General features: G+C 37.3%; 1 protein-coding gene across 2 annotated transcripts in view; it reads left to right on the forward strand.

Annotated features, from left to right (window-relative positions):
• The first annotated feature begins 610 nt into the window (after positions 1-610).
• Hnf4g (hepatocyte nuclear factor 4 gamma) overlaps positions 611-23,453 on the forward strand; it is a 132,493-nt gene continuing 109,650 nt past the window's right edge. For both annotated transcript variants that reach the window (XM_074068738.1, XM_074068739.1), the window contains exon 1: positions 611-943. The gene's annotated coding sequence lies outside the window, so the exon portion shown is untranslated. The remainder of the gene's footprint in view (positions 944-23,453) is intronic.

Consider the following 23,453-nt stretch of genomic DNA (forward strand, 5'->3'; position numbering starts at 1 on the left):
TCCATGGCCCCAGGTGCAATTAAAAGAAATGGTTGCGCAGTCCCCTAGCGGTGTGGCCTCCGTGCTGCCCCTAGGAGCCCACTTAATTCCCTTTAGTGACACTTCCGTCCTTTTCTGGACCTCTTTGGCTCCGCGTTAGATTCGCATTCTGGGGTCAGCAGGCTTCTCCCTGCTGCCTCTGGTCCTAGAGCACTTCCCCAGCCGGGGTTGACACCGCCCAAGGCCAGGCACCACCAGAGAGGGGGAGGGGACGGTGCTCCGGTCTTGGGAAGCGCGCGCAGGCCTGGAGCTGAGGACTCGGGGCCCCGGGGTTCCGCTGGATGCGGACGGGGGGAGGATTGGGGAGCAGTCCCCTCCGGCTCTGAACAGTGCCACCGCGAAATTTCGGCATGTGGCGTGTGGCGGTTGCCATCTGGTGGCTTCGCGAGGGCCCCAAGCCAGACGCTGCGGTAGAAGCGGGCCGGGTTTGGGACTTGGTGGCCCGCGAGCCTGTCGCCTGGGGCCCTGGGAACAGGGAAATGATCGCGCCGAGGCGGTGGCGGCCTGGCTGCGTTCAGTTTTCATTGAAACGGCTGGTTACTGTTTAACATCCCCACCCACATTTCAGTTTGTTTAGTAAATCGATCAGACGGTGAGAGTCAGGCCGCTGCCCTGTCGCCATTGAGCAAAGCTAATATTCTCCCAGCATATGGTCTAAAACTCTCTGCTAGAGATCGGGACAAACAAACAAACAAACAACAACAAAATCCTTGCGTCCTCTCCCAGAGCCCCACCCCCACTCCCCACCTCCTGGCTCTCAGCAAACTTCCCTGGCCGGCCCGCGAAAGTGCCGCGCAGCGCCGCTCCGCGCTGCCCGGGCGGGTGGGGGACCTGCTGCTGGGAGATGCGGCGGCCGCCGCGCACCTGACGGCGACGCGGGAGCTCCGGGAGCCGCTGCGCGCAGGTAAGCTACTCCTCCCGCCCCGGAGCCCCGGGCTGGCCGCCGGCCATCTCCCCGCGGGTGTCCACCAGGAGGAGTCTCTGCTCCCCTCGCGCGGCTGAAGACGGGGCGCCTGCAGGAGGGGCTGAGCCCTCCGACCCCTAGGCCAGCCAGTGTTGAAAGCAGATACCTCGAGGCCTCCCCCAGCCTGCCGTGGAGGGAAGAAGAAAGCTGGAGGGGAAGTTGCGGGGGGAGGGGGCTGTGCAAGTCATTCACCCAGGAAAAGAAAAATTGAAGTTGTGTTTGTTTGGGTGCAGAGAAAGCTTTGCTGGCTGTGACTGGTCACGTGATTCCCAAGTCTCTGGGGGTATTTCTCTCTCTCTCTCTCTCTGTCTCTCTCTCTCTCTCTCTCTCTCTCTCTCTCTCTCTCTCTCTCTCTCTGTGTGTGTGTGTGTCCTGGGAGGAGGCCAGACAGGGCTCCCGATGTCCATGGACCGTGGCGGTTTAAGGGAGACGTGCTTGGTCCAGGAGCATCATATCACCCGCATGGCCTTTGCGCGAGCCTGTTTCTATCCTTTCTGTCATGGAGACATTTTGGGAGTGGGCACCGTCCCTTGATGCTGTGGGGGGTGGATATATGTACGTGTATAAATATAAAAATAAGTACGTGTGTGTCTCTGTATACACTTCCTTTGGGAAGAAATGTTTTGGATGCTAAATTAAGCCATGTATGGGTAAAGCAGGAATCATTCTACACGTCTAATGGGAATAATCCTGTCTGCAAACGGAGTCAAAGCACTCACCTCCTTCATGCAAAACAATCTTACATGTTTTCACTTGGGGGCGAGGGCTAGAGAAAACAGAAGGTTATGACTTCATGGATGTCCTACAAACTAAACCCCTCATCGGTAGCAACATTTCCTAACTTAAGTTACGTTCTCCTGCTTTCCCGCTCATTTTACAAGTCCCCCCTGTCTCTTTACAAGCATTTATTCGGCACTGAGTTGTTGCTCAGCCTACTATTATTCTTTCCTAATAGTCTTTCTTCCCTACCTCTCCCCACACCACCCTCTATTTTCATCTCCTGAGCACATTCGCACTCAAACCACCTGGTCTTGTGCATTTGAATGCACCTCCCTGGTTACTATGAAGGGGTTGGGATGTGAGTAGAGGAAGAGGTGGTAGTGAGTGTTGGTAAGTTCCTCACTTTTCACTTTTCAAAGTGGAGGGGAAATTGAGAACTAGTTTTCTCCTCCTTCCTCCTCTTCTTAAGCTTCGTTTTTGGGCCTCCAAATAGGAACATTTTCTCAACATGCCTCATGAAGGTGCAACCCTTTTTACTAAAGTGTGTTTATTAAGATGTCACATTTTATTCTCTAATTGATGTTATAAGCAAATGGGATAGCACAGATTATTATTAGGGATTGCTAAAAACTTTCAAAAATACCTGTCATGCAAATAATAACTTTATTAAATGTCCCATTTGTTTTGAAAATAATTGTTGTTTTTTATGAATTCCAAAGGTGATACTACGAGTTTATAAAGCAACATGCAGATTACAGTAAAATATAAAATGAGCTTCCCCATCAGTCCACTCCATGTGAATGTAAAATCTGTTGATGTTTAGCTTTGTGTCCCTCCAGTGCTCCTGGGTATAACTCAGAAATTTTCTTCCATTGTTACAAAAATTGAGTAACAATTCACAACATTAAAGTGTTCTGAAATTTATTTTTCGTTTAATACTTTTTCAAATATTTCTTTGTCAGTATATGAAGATCTTTTTTTTTTAACAATGTACCTACCTAATGAAGCTAGCCACTTTCCCCCTGTATGGTCACTTGGATTTTTAAATTTCTCAATATTACAATGATGTCATGACTATCTTAACACTGTTACTGCTGGGACAAGAACTACTAGCACCTGGGGATGCTCACTTTAAATCTGACAGATACTGCAAAGAACTTTTCTAAGGACACACAATACTTATTACCATGTTGTAACATGGATAATAGTGATGTTTAAAACGTTACCAATCTAGGCTGGCTGTGTAGTTCAAGTGGTAGAGTGCCTGCCTAGTAAGCATGAGGCTTTGAATTCAAACCCAGTGCTGCCAACAGTAAATCAAAAATAAAAAAAATGCTACCAATATATTGTTGAAAAATTGATTTCTCAGTTTTGGAGTTTAATATTTGGAAATTATGCTAGTCCTGCAGCATGAGTTGAAGTGTTTTAGAATTTTGCTTTAAAAATGGGAAAGGGATGAAATAATACCATTGTATTTTGAGCTTGTAAAAGATGCTGCTGCATTTGTACCACCGTCCCATGTACTGAGTGACTGGAGATATTGGTACATGATAAGTGAGAATTTTCACATTGCAAACTTGTGGACAGTTAGTGGTCTGGTAGTTGCTGTTGTCACTTTGTGGTTGTTGATGACTATGTTTGCTGCCTTCATGAAAGAGGATCTACAGCTCTGGGATCAAAGCATAATTTTAAAGGGGATATCATAGCTTTGGATTCTTTAAAACTTTCAATGCAAGCCCCACAACTAGGTGTACAATGACACATCCTTGCAATTACTTCTCTCCCTCCTTGTAGGAACTTATATTACCTATTGATATCAACTTTGCCACTCATGCATAGACATAAGGCACTCTTCAAATATGGCTTACTGCTGGAACAAGCTATTTAAGAAATTATATATATATATATAGAGAAATTAAATATATGTATATTTGTATACATATTTTAGCTAATACATATTGAATACCTAATATGTACTTGGTACTGTTCTAAGCAATTTTCATGCATTTCCCTTTTTAGAGTCTTAGAATAAGCCTATGTAGTTTCCCACTTTACTTTAGGAATGGGAAAAATGAAGTGAGGAGAAATTAAATCTGACATTAATAAGGGCCAGAGATGGTGATTCCAGTGCTAGCATGTGTTTATAGGCCATGGAAGTAGCCATGGCTGCTCCATGCTGTCATACAGTTGTTCAACTCATAGGGCTGTCTAACTAAGGGAGGAGTGAGGACTGAAACCTTGACAAACCACAGGCCAAGCCATATCTCCTTGCTCTTAACTGTCTGTTCTGGGGCAAGTCACTTTTTACAGCTCATATATTCATATATGCCTAGAAAAAAAAATATAAGAGCTGACAGCAGCCTTGCTTCTGATGTATCATTTGTAGGAGCTACATGTTTACATACTTGGGTGCTTATATAAGTAACTCAGTTCTGTCTTGCCTATTCACTATGAATGCACATTAAAGAGCACATCTGCCTTATGGTCTATGCTCCCTACCTTGTATTTTAATACTTGGTAAGGGACTCTGCTGTTTGATTATCTGATAGTATCTGATGTTGTGTTCCTGTAAACATCTTTCATTTGATCTTGATGGTTTTCTGGAAAATGTATAGGTAGTTCACTTTTTTCTTTTTTTCATACACTTTTATCATTTTGGGGAACATGAAGGCTTTTGAGGATGACCAGCTCTGTGGGTAGCTGCAGGCATGTAGGCTGAGAGCAGTTTTTGTTGTTGGATGGAAAAGTTTACATCTCTACCAGTTATTCACTTAGAACTTAGGCAAGTTAGCTTTTTGGAGGCCTAATTTTCTCATTGTTAAATGTATGTAATTATAATACCTACATGATAGAGTTGGTATGATAATTAGATGTTAGTCTGGTGGAAAACATTTAGAACGGCGCTTGGCATACATTGAGTCCCCAAATATTGTCTGTATTGCTGTTGTCATGATAGAGTGAGATGATGCATCTAAAACATGACTTGATTTGCAGTACGTTTTTAGTGTTACCTGTTTTTATTAACCCTCTCACTGGAGAACATTATACTTATATAAACAAAGCATATATTAATTAAGAATTTATGGACCCCTAGATATCTGGCCGAGAGATATAATGACAAATAAGATAGACAGTCCTGACTTCATGGAACTCATGGCTATGCGCTATAGAGCTGTGAATATTGTTCGGTGGCTTAGAACATGAGCCTTGGAATCCTTACAACCTATGTGCAGATCACATCTGCCTTCTGCCAGTTGTGTATCTGTGCTTTAGTTTAAAAAGCTGTGAAGTGAGAATAATCTTTACTTTCAAGGTATATGTGGATGGATTCCTATGTCATTTAGATCAAGCATTTTATTGTAATGGTTGGCACTTTATCTACACTCTATTCCAGCATGAGAGGAGTCGCATACATATATGATAACAGAAAGTTGGCTAGACATCTAGGCATTGTTCTGCATCTCTTTTAAAAGCATTGCTGATGTCATCTGGATCTAATAATTTAAATTTTAAGAAATACTTTGGATCTTTGAATGATAGGGTTGCATACTATATTCTACTTTGCTTGTGCTACTGAAGAGTGTGGAATTTGTAATCTCAAAATTTATTTTTGCAATTTCTTATTCCAGATGTCATGGCTAGAAGTTGAAAATAAAGTTGACATATATAAATTTGACCTGAATTAAACTACAGAGCTTGTAGTAGGTGCACATATAAATAAAACAGTATTCTTACCTTCAAACACAAACGATCTACTGGGAAGACAAACACATGCAGTGGTCCAGTATAAAAGACGTAATAACCATAATACTGTGGAAAGCGGAAGCACAAAAGGTCCATTTAACTTGAGTAACCTGGAGAGATATCATGGAAGAGTTAATGATTTTCTGAAAGTAAAGAAGAATAAGAAAGGTGTTTGAAGCAGAGGAGAGTGCATTTGGTGTAGGAGTCCTGGCAAGTGATGAAGTAGGGAAAGAACCCAGGGCCACATTCTGCCAATCTTGAATGTGAGTGATAATGTCTGCAGCTTTGTCTGCTAGGCAAGAGAAAGCCATCACAACTCTTTAAATAGGTTGGGCTATTTTATCATTTTAAAGATTGGCAGCATTTTGGAGTACGAATTAAAGAGGGAGACATAGTGGCTCACGCCTGTAATCCTAGCTACTCAGGAGGCAGAGATCAGGAGGATCATGTTTCAAAGCCAGCCTGGGCAAATAGTTTGTGAGACCCTATCTCGAAAATACTCATCACATAAAGGGCTGGTGGAGTGGTTCAAGGTGAAGGCCCTGAGTTCAAACCCCAGTACTGGAGAAAAATAAGAAGAGGGAGACAAAAGAGATGGGGAATAGTCAAAAATTTTTTATCGTAGTCTAGTGATGATGGAGAAGATAGACTCTAGAGATGTTCTGAAAATCTTTAAGCTGAATTCATTTGTTTATTTATTTATTTATTGGTGGTGCTGGGGTTTGAACTCAGGACCTCACAGTTAGTAAGCAGGTGCTGCACCACTTGAGCCACTCCACCAGCTCTTTAAACTGAATTTTAATATGGACTATATGGGAGGCATATGGGTTGAAGCTAACCCTAAGCCATTAAGAAGAATGTTGTTTTCCTATATTTGGCTAGTTCTCAATAAAGTAATTATTGTTTCCATCAAGAATTTCTAAAACTACTAACTATTCTCTGTTCCTAGTCTTACTGGCTTCTGGTCAGTTCCTGAGATAGTTAGAATGATGTGTATATCAACCACTGTCTTTTCCCTCTGTTTTATACCATTTGTTAGTCCTTAATCCTCTTAATGCAAAGTCCAAGTGGCTTCACGTTACTAGACCCCTTGTAATGTGGTCCATGATTTGTACTCCAAGCCTCATCTCTGTCTGCTTCAGACTCCATACTTTAGGTGGAATAATTTGTCTTTTAGGTCCTCAGTATGCTCTTTACCTGCAAACATGCTGTTTCTACTAGTTGGCATACTCCTAATGACCATCGCTGTTGTTTTTCCTCTTCCTCCTTCCAAGCCAAGTTCATATGTTACCAGACTTTGCTAAATCCCACTTTAGAAATCTTTCCTGAACTCATCTTCCAATATTTCAATGTAATTGTTCTTAGTTCTTCTCTGAAGTGGTACTTGCCAACCTCATCATACATTGTGGTTGCATGTCTGAGGATCCTTCTTTATCTGTTCAGTCTCTGAGGGTAGAGACTCGTTATTCCTGCCCACCTTGTTAGATGGGCATTTAGTTGAAACTCAATGAGTATGTATTCACTGAAAGAATGGATAACTGTAATGGAGCAAGAAGTGAAACACCAATGATAGAATTAAAACATTTATTGAGAATCTTATTTTCAAACATTATATTCTATATTATGGTTTAAGCAATGATTAAGGGTTTTCTCTTAAGGTTCTTATGTCTACTTGGGGATACACATAAAGTAATGTTCACTGTAATAAGTATAATTGTTGAGAACTGAGGAAGTATGATAGAAACCTAATGGAAGGCCCACCAACTTTTCCTGGACTGGTTTACATAAGAGATGATGTATAAATTTGTTATTTAAATCAGGTTTATTGAGATATAATTTACATTCAGTAAAATCATTTTTATGCACATACTTCAGTGAATTTTGGCAAATGTTCATAGCTGTGTAACCATTTTTATAATGAAAATATAGAGCACTTTGCACCCTCTACAGTCAGCCAACTTCTGCCACTTTCTAGGCAACCGCTAACCTGATTTCTGTTTCTAGTATTGCCTTTTCCTGAATAATATATGAATAGAATCATATAGTATGTAGGCTTTTGTATCTTGCTTTTAAAAAAATATTTACCTCAATTATTTTGAGATTCATTAATCATTTTGCATTTATTAGTAGTTATTGACTTTAAAAAAATCCCAATGTTTATGAGCCATAATTGGCATATAATAAAGTATAGGTAAAGTGTATACTTTGATAAAAAGCTTTTACATATGTAATATGCATTTGAAACTACTACCATTGTAAAGATAGTGAATATATCAAACACACTAAAACTTGCATCAAAGGCTGGCGGAGTGACGACTCAAGTGGTAGAGTGCCTGCCTAGCAAACATGAGGCCCTGAGTTCAAACCCAGTATCACCAAAACAAAAACAAAAACAAAAACAAAACTTGCATCAAGATCTCTTGCTAACCTTCCTTCCATTTCTTCCTCCCCCTGCCCACTCTGCCCTGATCTACTTTCTGCCCCTAATAACTAGTTTTCATTTTCTAGAATATATCCATGGGATCATATAATATTCTTTTGTGTTTTGTTTCTTTCATTCAGCATAATAATTGTGAGATTATTGCATACATCAACAGTTCACTTTTTAAAAATTGTTTTTGCTGAATAGCATGATAGTGTGTAGATTTTCCAGAATTTGTCTATGTACCTGTTGAACTTTTTGCTTGTTTCCAAGCTTTGGTTATGATAAATAAAAATGCTATGAACATTCTTGTACAGCCTTTGTGGGGATATATGCTTTCTTTCATTTGTCTTATGTAGTTATCTAGGAGTAAAAAGTGATAGGTTATGTAGAGGAGATCATCAAATTGATTTCCAGAGTAGATGTACCATTTTGTATTCCTTCCAGTAGTGTTTAAGAGTTACAGTTTTTTCATATCCTTACCAATACTCAGTATGGGCAGTCTTTTGATCTTATATATTCAGGGGATGAGATATCTCAATGCAATGTTTATTTATATTTCCCTAATGATTAATGATGCTAGGCATCTTTTGGTGAGTGTACCTAACACTTATGAATTTCCACTGGTGATCTGTTCTTCAAAATCTGTGCATCCTGCCCCTTCACATCTTTAAATTGAGTTGTTATTACTAACTTTCAAGAGGTATATGTTAAGTTGTATGTATGTATATATCATACAGAGAATGTATCTTATAAAGATACAGATTTTGAAAATATTTCCCAGTATGAATAAACAGGGTATTATAAGTAGGAAGAGCACATGCAAATGGAAAACTAAAGTTGGTTTTATGAGGCCTCCATATTTAGGAAAATGTAGTTGAAAGTAAGTTTACAAAAATAATAAGCCTGAATATAAAGACCTTTTGTATTATGCTATGGACTTTAGACTCTTTTTATGAGTACCAATACAAAAAATATCAATATGATAACAATATTGATGCTAGTAATTGAGCTTTACAGTTTATGGAATTCTTTCACATGCATAGTCAATATTAAATATGGGTGTTTAAGTTTTGAGAGAATGTCTTTTCAGCTAATGTGTGTGTGTGTGTGTGTGTGTGTGTGTGTGTGTGTGTGTGTGTTCAAAGGAGTGTGAGGAAAGAGTGCAGCTGGATTGGTCTGCCAGCACTCAGAAGGGCACTTTCCCAGTAGGGCAAGGGACAGTGTCCTGCTGAGACCTGGCAGATGATACAATAGACCCTGACAAAGGTTGTGGTATATTGCTATACTTTGAAAATTTGACAATTCACAGTTATAGAATGGTTCAAATCCCAGAGGATATTCTAGATTATGATAATTTTCTTTTAGTTGTCTCTTGTCTATAAACTGATTCTAGACAAAGTAAAATTATATGTATTTGCTAGTAATTTGTAAAGAGAAAAATAGCCTGACCAAATTCTTTATTAATTTAAATTTGTTTTGGTTTTTCATGGGGAGTTCAAAAACTTACCTTTTCAAACATAGTCTTTGGTTCAATATATTCTGTTTTCATTATTCTGCTTAGAGCCCTGACTACTTTCTCCATATCTCTGGCATGCAACTTGTATCTCAGGTCAACTGCACAAACATGAGTAACATTACATGCTGATTTGGAAACTCACTAACTTTCTCCCTTTCTTCTTGCTTTCCTTTCTTTCTCTCACTTGGGAGTTTTGAAGTATTCTCATTTGCTCTTTTTTTTTTTTTTTAAATAATTTTCATCCATTTCAAAGTCCCATTGGTTCTTTTCATAGTTAAAAAAAAAAACCCAAGGAGATTGTAATAGAAATAATCACATGCTCAAGTATGGGGCTTATCCATATCAGAATGTTCTTTTATGAAGAAAGTACCAAAATGAATTAATGTGTCCACACACATTACTGTATGCTATTTGTAGCTTTTTTTTTAGTTTCCCAATTCTTTGAGGTCTTGCTATGTAGCCTAGGCTGGCCTGGAACTTGCTATGTAGCCCAAGTTGGTCTCAGACTCTTGATCTTCCTGCCTCAGATGCCTGAGTGCTGGGTACATGCACTATAATGTCTGACCTTGTTTGTATATCTTGTGTGAAATTATTTCAAAATCACTTTAAAAACTGTTCAAGTATTGCTTAGTATGCCTATGCAAATCTAATCTGGGACCAGCCCCTTTCTGACAGATTAACCTGGCAGGACAGAGAGTCTTTTAAAACATGTTTGCAAAATCATTCTCTTTAAGTTCATACTACTTAGATGGTTTGAGGTAGTGGAAAATAGAAAACAAACATAAAAATAAAAACAAATAAAAACTAGACAGGCTTTGGAGTCAAGTAAACTTGAATCAACCCAGGCGGGGGCTTTGTGTGTAGTAGCCAATTTACCTGAGCATTGCTTAGCTATTGAGCAGAGTGTGTTGTGGGCTTAAATAAGACACCATTTAAAATGTCTAGCATAAAGCCTGGCAAAAGGCAAACACAGTTAATAAATCTTGAGAATGTTTGCTATCTTGATTCTTATATTAAGCCAATGTTCCTGTGTATGTTGATTTGATATATAATAACACACTATATTTAATGTATCTATATACATAGGCATATATTTCCTGTTTCTGTTGATTTGATATGTACACACACTACTACTATTATTATTAACTACTATGGGTGGTTAACATTCCTTAAGTACTTTCTGTGTGCTAGGCACTAAGGGCTACACATGTTAAGTCATTTAATTGTTACAATAACTCTATAATGTATAAAAGATTGCTATTTCCATTATGCAGGTGAGGAAACTCATTCAAAGAGAGATTAAATGCCCAGTTGAGACTTCATAGCTAAAACTGACATTAAAATATGAATCAACATCATTTGACTACAGAGCCCATAGAGTTATTCCTTTTTTTTTTCTTGGGACTGGGTTTGAGCTCTGGGCTTCACACTTGCAAAGCAGGCACTCACTGCTTGAGCCACACCTCCAGTCAGAGTTTTTCCTTTTAATAACTTTAATACCTAAGATGTTCTATGCAATTAATCATCTTATTTTGCACATTGAAACTAAAAGTCAAATGAAGCAATTTTATTTTCCTCATTCTTTGTGTCCTATCAAATATTTATATAAAGCTTGTGAGGGATTTTACTGGACTCATTTGAGCACTTATTAGGTTAAAGTACTTTATCTAATATCTCACGTATAAACAAAAATTTGGCATCTTAACTCCTGAGACATGTTGTAGGTGGTAAAGCAGTGAATTTGTGCTTTTAATTGAAACACAGTTATTACATAAGGAATAAAAATCATAATAGTCATATTTTTGATGTAATAAAACCTGATTCTTATGGTATCAACTTTGGTTTGTTTTATCTAGTTTTGCACAATGAGTCAGAGCATTTTGAATAGTTAATTAATTATAAATGTATATACAATACTGTCTTCTCTTCAGGAATCACAAATAATTGTTAGTATAAAACTGTTTTGTTTAATAAGTATTTAAGAAACTTCTTAGGCGACTAAGTTTACAATTTGAGAGCCTAGAATGTTTTAAAAGCTGAATTTCCTTTTTTAGTTTCATTACACCGTCCCAAAGAAATCTATCTGAAACTAGTCTCATTTTGTTACATTAAAAAGGAAATGTGAGTATATTTGTACTTAGCATGCACAATATACATTGAACTACTTTCTGTTACCAGGTGGCTTATGAATTTTAATGATCATATTTTTCTATTTATACATGGATTCCCAGAAACTTCAAACTGATACAATTTGCAAAGTAATTGCTGTTGAAGCAGAGTACTGTTGATACATATCCTCAGATAGGATTGAATGCTCAAGTTATAGTGGAGAATAAACAATAAACATGCACACCTAAGTGAAATTACACATAAATGTCTCATGTCAGTCCAGAATAATTTTGAATTACATTGTGGTTTTCTACCTAAATAAAGCACATTTATAAAATAAACAGATATAAAACAAAATTGAAATAAATTAACTTTAAGCAAATAGCTATGGTAAAAATAAATTTTTTGTTACAAAAAAAGAGTTACAATCCAGTTAGGCAAGAATGTTTAAATGATTATTATGTACAGAACATATAATGACTTAAGAGACATAAGGAATAAATAAGATCTCTAGAATTAAGAAACTAATTGGGAAAAAAATACTCAAGCCAGGCACCAGTGGCTTTCACCTATAATCTTAGCTACTTGGAAGGCTGAAGTCAGGAGGATCGAGGCTCCAGGCCAGCCCTGGCAAGTAGTTCATGAGACTTCCATCTCCAAAATAACCAGAGCAAAATGGACTGGAAGTGTGGTTCAAGTGGTAGAGCACCTGCTTTGCCAACACAAAACCCTTAAACTCCAGTCCCACCAAAAAAAAAAAAGAAAAAAAATTCTTAGTCGAGCTGATTTATGGTGTTATGAAATCACTGATTCCAGGATACATACATAAGTATATTAATGTATGGTATATATAAATAATATGCATTTACACCTGTGTTTAATATTGCCTATACACAAATAATATTGTTACACTTATCTACAAACACATTTATATTTAGATTCTAAATGTATGAGCGGCTTTCTTCCAAGTTTAAACTAAATAAAAGAACATAAGCAGTCATAATGATTTCCTCTACTTTTCATTATCATGTGTTTCTCTGACAACTAAGTATTATTCCTTGGATGATTTGTCAATTTAAAACTAAGTGAAGAAAAAGCAAAAGGGGAGTAACTATCAAAACTAGTAGGGCTGGAGATGAGACTCCAGGGGTAGAGCGTCTGCCTAGCAAGCACAATCCTGAGTTTAAACCCCAGTGCTGCCATTTTTTTTTCCTTTCTTTTTTGACAGCATTGGGGTTTGAACTTGTCTTCATGCTTGTTAGGCAGTCACTCAACCACTTGAATGGTAATTTTAAGCAAAGTAGAGAATTGAAGCAAAATATTGTATGTTAATGTAATCTAGACCCATATAAATTCATTTCTGTAAGAATATGTACATTTAAGAGATTACCTGTCACTTTTTTTTATATAGTCTAGTATAGATATGGGGAAATACACTGAATTTATCTTTAAAATATCCTTTTTTTACTACATAAAAAAGAACTAATTGAATTATTTTTTGGTAGATGTATTAGGGCTGTCATAACATAATTCCACAAACGAGGTGGTTTAAACAACTGAAATCTGTTTTCTCACAGTTGTGGAATGCAGAAGTCTGAAATCAAGGTGTGGGCAGATTTGGTTTCCTCTGAGGCCTTTCTCCTTGGCTTGCAGGTGGCTGCCTCCTCATTGTGTCCTCACATGGTCTGTGTGCTGTCTGTATTCTAATCTCTTTTTACAAAAACAGTAATGAAATTGGATTAGTGCTAACCCATATGACCTATAATACCTGAATTAGCTCTTTAAAGGCCCATCTCCAAATACAGTCATGTTCTATGGTATTGGATGTTAGGACCTGAGTGTATGCATTGATTATGAAGGTAGGGAAAAAACACAATTCAGCCCATAAAGTGATCTAATCTTATTATAATTTTAGATATTCTAAATTTTCCTTAGGAATATGCATGTATTTGTTTTAGACTGTACATTGAATCAACTCAGTACAAACAGGACTGAAACCAGTTATGTCGACCTCTGGAAGGTTTCCCTGTCTTAACATCCACCCCATCTGCATTTTCCCCATTGTTGGTTTAGTGTGTCCTGCCTTGTGATCAGTCTTTCTGGTTAAGTCAAAAGGCAGAATTGACATGGCTTAAGGATGATATCTGGAGTCACCGAATAGGATATAAAAGAGGAAGAATCCCTAAAAAAATAACTTAGAAATGTCTATTGTTTTTGAAAAATTATTGCACTATTTTCTACTTATGTGCAAACTATGATTTCCCCACATTGGCCTTGGAGTAAATTGTGTAGTGTTTGTTCAGTAATAGCAGTAGGTATATTAGTGTCACTGAAACTCTCTGAAGTTAAAAGAACAATGTCAAAGTCAGCCAAAATCCAAAGCAGGGCAGTTTGCATTTTGGAGAAACATTTTAAATGAGTCTTTCTTTCATAGTTATTTTTTTTTGTTGTTGTTATTTGTTTGTTGGCAATGCTGGGGTCTGATCTCAGGCCCTTTCTTTGCTAGGCAGGCACTCTACTACTTGAGCCACTCCTCCTGTGTGTCTTTCAGGCATCTACTGCTCCTGGGTCCAGAAGCTCAAACAGCCATTATGCATCACCATAATTTTAAGGGTTACATTTAGTGAAAAGTATTGAATTTCCATACGTGATAATTCAGAGACTGCTGAACTGTATCTCTCTTGACTTAATGAGTAAGAGATCTACAGCAAAACACTACTTGTGCTGAGAGCAAAAGTGCCAAAATATCAGACCAATTACTAGGGACACTTTCCATGTTGGCATCCTGATTAAGGGAGATAAACACAGACATTGATGTTCAAAGGGCAGTCTCAGTGTTTGAAGTTATGCGTTAAATTGATTGTTGCAGAGTTTCCCAGGTAGAATCCTAACTCAGATGGCAGGAAGAGGTCCATGACTTGATTTTTCAAGCACTATTTTGCTAACAATATAAATAATTTCATATTATAGGTGTTGGGAGCAGTGTGCTCACTCTAGTGAGTCTGTTTTAAAGTGATGGATGATTAGTTGCTATGTCTTTAGCCATCTTGCAATAAATGATTTAAGGAGAGGAGTTCTTTAGAGAAAATTACCCAGTCCTGGTATGGAGTGGTGTAGGAAAAGCTTTTCAGTCAGGGGGAGTCACAGTGTTGACTGTGCTGCCTGGGAGATCCTGGCTTAATAAGAGATTGAACCTGTGCTGTACTTGCTCTTCTCTAATCTGGGGTATTGTCACTTACTTTCATAGGGTTCCTGAGAATCTTTTTAATTTTTTGTTTTAGTGACACTGGTAGTTTGAACTCAGAACCTCCAGCTTGTTAGGCAGGTGCTCTTCCACTTGAACCATGCCCGCAGTCCTGGATTCCTGAGGATCTGAAGTCGAACAAGATAAATGAGATAACATTCAATGTCATATTTGATATTTGGTATTTGCTTATTTAAATGGAAATATAATTTATTCTCTATGATTTTTAATTTCTTCTTATGATATGAGAAATAGGGATTTGAAAAAATTCTTAGATTTTCCTTTACTCCAAAGACCAGGAATTTTCCTTCATTTCTGTTTTCCTAACATATCCTATCCTTTTGTGGGTGAATTTGATATCTGCCATATTATCTCCAAAGGAACCTCACGTTTTCTATTTATTCTTACTTTACTGCTGTTCATCCACGCTATAATGATTGCATTACCTGGACCATGACAGTAATGTTTTATTAACTGGCTCTCAGTTTCCATATAGCTCTCTTTAAGGCTGTTCTTAAAACATAAGTAAGAACCTTTCATCCTCATACCTAAAACCACCCAATTGGTTTTCCATTGTACCAAGAACACAGCCCAGACTATATTGCAGCCAATAGATATTTGATGTTCAAGTTTCTACCTTCTCGTTCTTACTTTCTTCTTGCAAGTCTCCCTTACTTACATCCAGGTTTTCTCAGTTCCCTAAAAAAAGCCAAGTCATTTTTCAATTCAGGGCCCTATCCTTTGCATTTCATACTCTCTCCAATCCTATTGCCACCTTCCGCACATAAACATCACTGACTATATCCTCATCCTTTACTTCTTAGTTTTTGTGATCTTCCTCTAATTGGTATGTGTCTTCTTCAATATTTATTAAAAACTGCTGATAACAAAACAAGCCCAATTGGCTGGGAGGGTTCAGAAGCAAATGCCTGAGTAGACAATGCCAAACAGGGGTAAAACCAAAGGCCAGGGGAGCAAGAGGCAAAAGAAAGTTAGAATAGTAAGTACTTTATAAGGGTTAAAAAAAAAAGTGTTGACACATTCTTTATTCCAGATATAACTTGAAAATCTACATTTTATGGCATTTTTATTTGGATTATGGCATGGTTATTATTAAGTGCTAATTTTGAACTATAAAGTAGCACTATGCAATACAAATGTAATTTAACCCCTTAAGTATTTTTAAATATCATCATAGCTATATTACAGTTAAATAGAAACAAAGAAAGTCACCCTAATAATTTTTTTAGTTAACCTTGTATATCAAAACTGCAATCATTTCAGTATGCAATCAATATCAATTACACGTTATTAATCAGATATTTTGTATTCTTTTTTCACATTAAATCTTCAAAGTCTGGTGCATTCTTTATACTTGCAGACACCTCATTCCTGTTCTATCAGTCACAGTTCAGGTGCTCATTATCCATGTGTGACTAGCAGCCACTTTGTTCATTAGTTCAAGTCTATAGGTTATTCAAAGGAGGTTCAATTACACCACTCTTTCATTGTCTGGGATGATTTTTGATTGAATTTTGTGACAATCCAACTTTGAATTGGTCTTTTAGACTATATCCATTAGCTATCTGTTTTCATAGACTTGTAAATAAATTTTTGGGAAAATATTTTCTCATATTTATGGAAACAAAACCCCATCATCTCTGTTCAGGTGCTGCCTGACTTTCTGCTACTTTCAAGATTTAGTTATAAATCAGTATATATGAACATTATATATGCAAGTAATTTTCAAACTTAGATAGGCATCAGAATTACCCAGGGAGCTAGTAGCCCACAAATTGCTGGGCAGCACCCCAGAACTTTTATTTCAGTACTTACAAGATGGGAACTACTGATGCTGATGGTACTGGAAGCACTTCCATTTTTCAGACCTTCATATGATTGGTAGTTCAGACCCTGGAAGTCATGCTTTCTGTTGGTTGGTTTGCTTATTTCTTTGTGTGTGTTGTGGGATGAGGTGGGGAGGAGCATGGGTGGAAGAAGTTACCCAGCCCTTCATTTGACTTTGCATCCCACTTGAAGAAAAGAGGAAGAGCAAAAGATCCTTAGAGGGAGAGCCCAAGGTCAAAATACATTTCAGAAAAAGGAAATTGTAAAGAAACAATACTAGATCAGGGGACAATAAAAGCTTTCTTGTGACTGTGGCTTATTTTTGCTACTTATGCTGTGAGGGGTGGGGAATAGTAAGGTAGTTTACTGGACAATGTCTATTTTTTAGATCCAGATGACAGACATTTACTGAAGAAATTGTAGTTTTGTCAAATGAATACTCAACCAAAAAGCTAATATTTCTCCCATTGTGATTTTTCTGTTTTTTTCTATCCAGTATGATATCACCTAAGAGCTAAGTTCCAAATCTTAAAGTAGCTTTAAGCCTCACATGGGAACAAGTCCCACTGTGTATATTAACAGGATAGTGTTCATACAGCTCTTGTATCAATTGTACTTTTAGTGATCAAGACTCACTGAATATTAGATAAAACTAATACTGAATTTCTGAGTGATGAGAAAAATCATTATCAAGCTAAATATATTAACTTTGCTAATGCTGTGTTTAAAATACTTTTTTTAAAGGCTGAATTTATGGGGAGAAGTCACATGAAGTGTTTAATCCACCTAGCCTTTTTTTTTTTTTTTAACCCAGGGTCTCCCTATGTAACCCAGGTTGGCCTACAGCTGGAGATCCTCTTTCCTTAGCCTCCCAAGGGCTGGGATTACAGGCATTCATCTCTGCTCAGCTACCTACTTTTTTAAATGGTGAATAAGTTAATTTAATTATTTCCTACTTGTAGTTTTGTAATTAATGTGTTTCCATGAATGTAGTTTTTTTCAATCCTGGATATAAATCAAACCCAGGGACTTGTGTATGCCAGTCAGGCACTCTGACTTTAAAAAAGTATCAATTTAGGCTGCAGTGATTCACACCTGTAATCCTAGCTACTCAGGAAGCTGAGTCAGGAGGATCTGGAGTTCTAAGGCAGCCAGTGCTCCACAGAGTTCAAGGCCCACTTGTGTAATGTAGAGAGATATCCTCTCATAAAAGGATATGTAAAGAACTCATAAAACACAGTAACAATGAAAAAGACAACCTTACTTGTAAAATGGATAATATAGCCTGTTATGGTGGGCATGCCTGTAATGCCAGCACTGAGGATCGGGGGCAAGAGGATCCTAAGTTTGAGGACAGTCTGGGCTACATAACACCACCCTATCTCAAAAAATCTTTTTTGTTTTGTTTGTTCATTTGCTTATTTATTTAGTAGGATTGGGGTTTGAACTCAGGGTTTCATGCTTGCAAAGCAGGTGCTCTACTGCTTGAGCCACAACTCTTGCCCTTTTCAGACTGGTTATTTTGGAGATGGAATGCTCTCACAAACTATTTCCCTGGGCTGCTCTTAAACCAGGATCCTTTGGATCTCAGCCTCCTGAGTAGCTGCGATTATAGGTGTGAGACACCAGCACCCAGCTTCAATTTATTGTTTAGTATTAACTTCCAGAAGTTAATTTAATTTTTTTATTGTCGTGCTGGGTGGGAGTACATTGTAGCATTTACAAAAGTTCTTATAATGTATCAAATATATCATACTTGAATTTCCTCCTTCCACTGCTCTCCCTCATCTCCTCTTCCTCTATTCCTAGAAATTTCAACAGATATCATTTTTGCATTTACATAAATGTATATACATTATTTGCATCATGTTCATCCTCTTACCCATTTCTCTACCACCTCCCTCTCTCACTGGTGCCAACCACCCACCCTCCCTCCCCAGCAGAACATGTTCAGCCCTCCTGTTCTCTGATTTTGTAGAAGAAAAAACATAGATAAATGAGAAACATGGTGTTTTTGCTAGTTTGAGATAAAGATAGCTATAGGGAGATTCCTTGTGTTGTTTCCATGCATATGTGTGTTACAGCCCCAATTGGTTCATCTCTACCAGTCCTCTTCACTCCTACCTAGTCCCCTTCCCATGGTGGCTCCCACCAGTTTAAGATTTCTGTATTCGTTCCTATACAGTGAGTACATCAACCTCATTCAAGTTTTTAGTTTCCTTTCCTTGTCCTATCCCTCCCATGCACAGCCTTCCCTTAATGTGACCCCTGTCCCATAATATTGCTGCATTTGTTTTAGGTCTGCATGAGGGACAGCATGCAGCTTTTGGCCTTCTGAAACTGGCTAACTTCACTTAAGATGATGTTCTCCAGTTCCATCCATTTACCTGCGAATGACAAAATTTCATTCTTCTTTGTGGCTGAGTAAAATTCCATTGTGAATAAATACCACATTTTCTTAATCCATTGGTTGGCAGTGGAGCATTTTGGCTGTTTTCATAGCTTGACTATTGTGAATATTGCTGCAATAAACATGGGTGTGCAGGTGCCTTTGTTGTAACCTGATTCACATTCCATTGGATATATCCCTAGAAGTGGTATTGCTGGATTGTGTGGCAGATCTATTTCTAGTTTTTTAAATACTGTTTTCCATAGTTGTTGTACTAGCTTACGTTACCAAACCTACTGCTGATGGTCATTTGGGTTGTTTTCAGTTTGCAAATAAAACTGATATGAACATGTTTTACTTTTCTTTTGTTGAACCTAGCTCTCGTTTCTGTTGGGTGTATTCCTAGGAGTGGGATTACTGGGCCATAGGGGATACATATGTTTAACTATATTCCTTTGTGAAAGTATAAAATCAACTTAAAACAAGGATATAAATATTTCTGACTAGTAAGTTGGTAAGAGTATTAGGCTGTCATTCAAGAAGGGAGAAGTTAAATAATTTAGGAAGATGGTATCAGAGTTGAGTCTAGAAATTCAACAAATTCCATCTGCTTTTGTTGATTTTTTTCTGTTTGTAGGAATTTACTATACATGCAGCTGTATAATTATATATTATATATATAATTATATATAATATAAATATATATTCCTGAGTTGTTAGACTTTTATTATCATTACTATTGTGGCTGTTGAAACCCTTCACTTCATTAGTCATGGATTTTGCTCATGTCATTCTTTCTGTCCAGAATCACTCTCCACTGGTCTCTAGGTTTTCTCCTCAAACTTTGTGTATCATTTCACACTTAGGAAGTACTGCACACACTTGATCCACTGACAGATAATCTTTTCTGCTAAGAAATGTAGTGAGACTATACCTTAGCACATATTAAACATCTGAGTTCATGCAAATAGTTCAGGTAAGCACACCCCCGTACAGCATAATAGTGAGCAAGACTTTTTATTTAAATCAGTTCATGAGAACAATAAGTTTTAAAGAACCTATGCTGTTCTTGTAAGTTAACTCTTCAAGTCATCTTATAATTTTCTCTAAATTAGTCAAACACTTCTTTTATATCCTGTCTTATGCCTCTGAACCAGGAAGTGAGCTCAAAAAAATTCCTTGTACAAGCTGTCATGCATAGGCATTAGCAGCTTTTATTTTTCAGGGTGTGCCGGCAATAAATATTTTCTCTCTGGGACACCTAAAATATAGTGATGGTGTGAAACTTAATAATATTGGTGCGGTACAGAACAGACGACGTTTGCATTATTGCAATTCTTATTTATTGGAGGATAAAAGGTTGTTCAGGAAAAAAGTAGAAGGGAAGAGATAATGATTGGCTAAGTCCTGTGGAACTCCCTGACACTGATCGAACTAGGTTAATGGTTAGTGTAGTATGGGAGTGTTACAGTTACTTTTAGAACTCCATCTCTTAATGTTAATTCCAGTCTTTGGGGAGATAATGGGAGAGAGAATAGAATGATTAGTTTTTAATGCAAGACAAAAATCAGATTTAAACATTTTCCATATTGGTAGTTTATTTTTGAAAAAGATTTTAGAGTTAATGTTTAAAGATACTGCTATTGCATTCGCAGTGAGGCAATAATAACTAATCTTTTTATAACAGTTTTATCAGCAATTTATAGTATACTGTTTGGAGGTAGTTTTTAACTTTGCCTGTGGATTATGGCTTTTTAATTTTTTTTTTGGTAGTACTAGAGTGCTAATGATGGAACCTCTGGCCTCCAACATGCTAAGCAAGCTAGCTACCACTGAGCCGCACCTCTAGCCCACTCCCATGGTTCCTAGTGTCAGAATGAATTTTACTTCTCATGATCATTGGGTGTACTGTGGTGTTGACTCTTAACTGTTGGAATAAAAGTATGAAATTAAAAATACTGTGGCACCCAGTATAGCACCTGATACACCTTGGATGACTTGGTAAATACTTGTTGAATGAGTATTAGTGAAACAGGTTAAAATTTTAAAATGCATGTTTCTTTGGTTTAGATAATAGCAGAGTGTTAAGAGAAAACATAGCTAAAAATTTAATACTTCCATAAATGTATATGTATAAACGTAGTATATAAAATAGCCTGTGTTTTGCTAATTTAAATGAACTCTGAGTGTTTGTGTAGCACTTTAAGGCAGCAGTTCTTTTCCTAGGTCTGTACTCTAGATAAGGACTTACACATGGGTAAGAGGAGACACGTAGAAGAGTATTAATCAGGGAAATACTATTTTTCTTTTCTTTTTGTTTTATTTTTTGAGACAGAGTCTCACTATGTAGCTCAGACTGGCTTTGAACTCATGATCTTCCTGCTTTAGTCTCCTGAGTGCTGAGTTATAGATGAGGGACACATCTGGTAGTAATGGTTGTTTTTAATAGCAGAAGCCAGCAACTATGCCAATGAGCAAAACTAGCAGGAGCAAAACATTGCTTCGTATAGATAACAATGTATAAGAACAAATGAACCAAAGGTATACACATCAGCATGGTTGAGTCTCAGAAATGTAACATTAGGTGATAGAAGCAAATCACAGAATGTTAGACTGAGTGTGATTCCTTTTATAGAACTTAAAAAACTAGAACATATAAACATACTTTGCTCATATAATGAATAAGTATTAATATTATAATTTATAAAGGGAAATATAGAAGTAATGATAGCAACCTCAGATTAATGATGATTTTTTTAAATATATACCTGGCATTTGGGTGTATGATTGGAGAGAGACACAAATGGGGCTTTCAACAGTGTTCTCTTTCTTCATTTGGGCAAGGTCACTTGGTATTTTATTTATTATTATTCTTTCACTTTTACTTTGTACATATATATGATTCCATTTTTGATATTTTTACAATTAAAAAGATCACCTTGAATACATGGAACTTTCAACTAGCATAAAGGTAAACATTCAGCCAATAATTAAAATTACTCCAGGCTTACTGAATGAGAAGCATGTAATGCCCTAAGGCTACATAATAGGTAATTTGATCTAATCAAGAAGGTGCAGAAAAAGCTTCACTGAAAAAGCGAAAATTGAGCTTGGTAATGATGAGCTGAAATCTCATTTGGAAGAGAAGAAAGGGTGGGACTATTTCTTGTAGGGAGACTGATAGATACAAAGTCCTTCTGGTACAAGAGGGAGCTTTGTGAATTTGAAGGAAAGAAAGCAGGCTAAAGTAGCTGGTGCAAAGAGAGAAAGAAGTATTGTAGAGACTATTATTTGAGAGGTAGCAAAGGTCAAAATATGAATCTTGTAGATAATATTAAGGTTTTTGTCTTCTCCCAAAGTGATGTGAAGCTATGAAGATTTTTCAAGCAGGGATGTGATGAAACAGATTTTTATTTCTACTGTATCATTCTAAGTGCAGGTGAACAATGGATGGTTGGAAACGAAGCTTGATATTGGTGGACCAGCCAAGAGACTATTTTAGTAGTCTACATAACAGGTCATGACAGTTTAGATAAATGTGGGTGTAGAGGAGATGAAAAGTAGTAGTCTGATTTTAGAGAGACTTTGAGGGCAAAATGTAAGTGATTTGATAATGAATTAGATATGGTGAATGCAAGAGAATGAGTTCTAATGTCCTAGCTTGCTAAGTGGATGGCTGATGGTATTCTTCAAAGAGAGAGAATGTAGGAAGACCACACTTTTAAGGAACTTTGTACATTATCTGTCAGATTTGCAATATATCGCCTGAGCATCTTAGACTTCTGAGAGCAGGTACTAACAATATTTAGACTTTAGTCCTCTACCATGTTTGTATTGTATCTTGATCTGAATTTACATGGAGTCCATGTGCAGCATGAAATCACAAATCAAGAGAAGTAAGCAAGCACTAAAACAACCATTTTACCAGGAGATATTTGGTAGTTCTTCTTGGTATAGTCTAGAAATTCTAGATTTAAGAGATCATTTTTTATGAAAAAATGTTAGTTTTGGTTGACAAAAGATGGCAGATTGTTCTGGAAACTCCTCTATCTCAATATGGTCCTTGAAGACAACTCTTATTGTGAATTAAATAAAGAGGTGGGGGAGGGAGAGAGAGAGAGAGAGGGAGAGAGAGAGAGAGAAAGAGACAGAGAGAGAGAGAGAGAGAGAGAGAGAGAGAACATGAGAATATGAGAGATAATAGAGATAATAGTGGCAGTTCTGGATATAGTGCAAGAAAAGAAGAGTTTCACCTGAATAAAATTCTGATCTCACCCTGTTCTAAGCTAGATTCATATTACATGTGTAATCTAAAAATATCTAAGGTAAAATTTCAGTTTTAAGTGATATTTGGTTGATACTGTCTTCAAGTACTTTGCAGAAGTAAGCAAAAATCCTATAAAATGAAACCCACTGTCTTCTTTACTTCCCCTTCCTCCTTCTTTCCCTCCTTCC

This window comes from Castor canadensis, chromosome 3 (assembly GCF_047511655.1).
Source record: "Castor canadensis chromosome 3, mCasCan1.hap1v2, whole genome shotgun sequence".
Taxonomy (NCBI): domain Eukaryota; kingdom Metazoa; phylum Chordata; class Mammalia; order Rodentia; family Castoridae; genus Castor; species Castor canadensis.